Source organism: Barbus barbus (genome assembly GCF_936440315.1).
Source record: "Barbus barbus genome assembly, chromosome: 48".
Taxonomy (NCBI): domain Eukaryota; kingdom Metazoa; phylum Chordata; class Actinopteri; order Cypriniformes; family Cyprinidae; genus Barbus; species Barbus barbus.
The window spans coordinates 6,085,378-6,087,193 of NC_136726.1; positions in this window are offsets into that span (position 1 = coordinate 6,085,378).

Genomic DNA, 1,816 nt, shown 5'->3' on the forward strand with positions numbered 1-1,816 from the left:
GCGCGTTTTTATGATGATGGAGCAATCTGGAAAAGGGGAAGGAATATTAACTTTATTGTTAAAAAATTACAGGAGGCTATTGAGATAGTTGAAGAATGGTCAATTAAATGGGGTTTTAAATTCTCAGTGGACAAAACAAAGATAATGTTTTTTACAAGGAAAAAAATTGGAGGTGAGATAAAACTAAAATTATATAATCAAGAATTGGAAAGAGTAAAACACTTTAAATTTTGGGTGATGTGGTTTGATGAAAGAGTTACATGGACAGAACATATAAAGAATATTGTGAACAAATGTAAAAAAAATAATAAATACTATGAGGTGTTTAGTGGGCAGTGAATGGGGGGCAGATAGGATGGCATTAAAGGCCATTTACAATGGATTGATTAGGTCCATCTTAGATTATGGGTGTGTTGTGTATGGATCAGCAGCAAAAACGTCTCTAAGAAAGTTAGATGCTATACAACATCAGGTATTGAGATTATGTACAGGAGCAATAAATACTACATCAATTGCAGCACTACAGGTTGAAATGGGAGAAATGTCATTGGAGATGAGAAGGTTACAATTATCACTGAATTACTGGGTTAATTTAAAAGGACATAGTCAAGAGCATCCAACACAAGAAACTTTAAAGCCCTGTTGGGAAAAAGAAAGTAGAAAAACCAAAAGTTTTGGATGGACAGCGGAGGAGAAAGCAACAGAACTAAAAATCAACCAGATGAATGTAAGTCCAACGGTGCCGCTTCCAATAATTAAACCTTGGTTATTTCCAGAAGCTGCAATAGATTTTACATTGTTAGAACAGAAAAATAAAGGTGAGGAATGTAATTTATATCATGTGCAGACATATATCAAGGAATACTATAGTTATGTTCAGATCTATACGGATGCGTCAAAGAGTCTAGATAATAAGGTTGGAGTAGCGTTTACTGTGCCAGAATTTCATATATCAGTAAGGAAAAGGATTAGTGATGAATTATCCGTTTATACAGGGGAAATGATTGCATTAGTATTAGCATTACAGTGGGTAGAAGAGATCAGACCTATGAAATCGGTTATCTGCTCAGACTCAAGTTCATCTCTGGCTAGTTTACATACAGCCACTCAGAGAGTAGACCAGACATTTTAATGGAAATTATGCAAACAATTCAAATGATGGGGATTATAGTGGTGTTTTTGTGGGTGCCTGCACATATTGGTGTGGAAGGAAATGAAATTGCAGATAAAGAAGCGAAGGAGGCTGTTAAAAATAACGACAATAACCTAATTATCAATTTAAGTAAGAATGAAATCAAAAGTTTAATAAAAAAAAAGACTGAAGGGAAGATGGCAAAAACAATGGGATAAGGAGGAAAAAGGAAGATGGTTCTATAAGATACAAGGGAAAGTGGGTGAAATAAGAAATGCAGGGAAAAATAGAAAAGATGAAATAATAATATCAAGATTGAGATTTGGGCATACAAGATTAAATAGCACACTTCATAAAATGGGTAAACATGAAACGGGGAGGTGTGAGTTTTGTGGACAGGAAGAGACAGTAGAACATGTCATACAGTATTGCCAGAAATATGACAATGAGAGGAGAAGTTTAATACAAGAATTAGGTAATAGGAAAATACAATTTATAATAAGATATATTTTACAAAATAATTCGAATAATGAATGTTTTAGTCTAGTTTTGCAGTTCCTTAAAAAAACAAAATTGTGGATAAATAAACATTTAAATAAAAAGGGGGAGGGAGAAACTCATTTGGATTCACACTCCATACCAGTTGGTGGCGGAAATACACCATTAAGTTGTTTGTCAACCGCC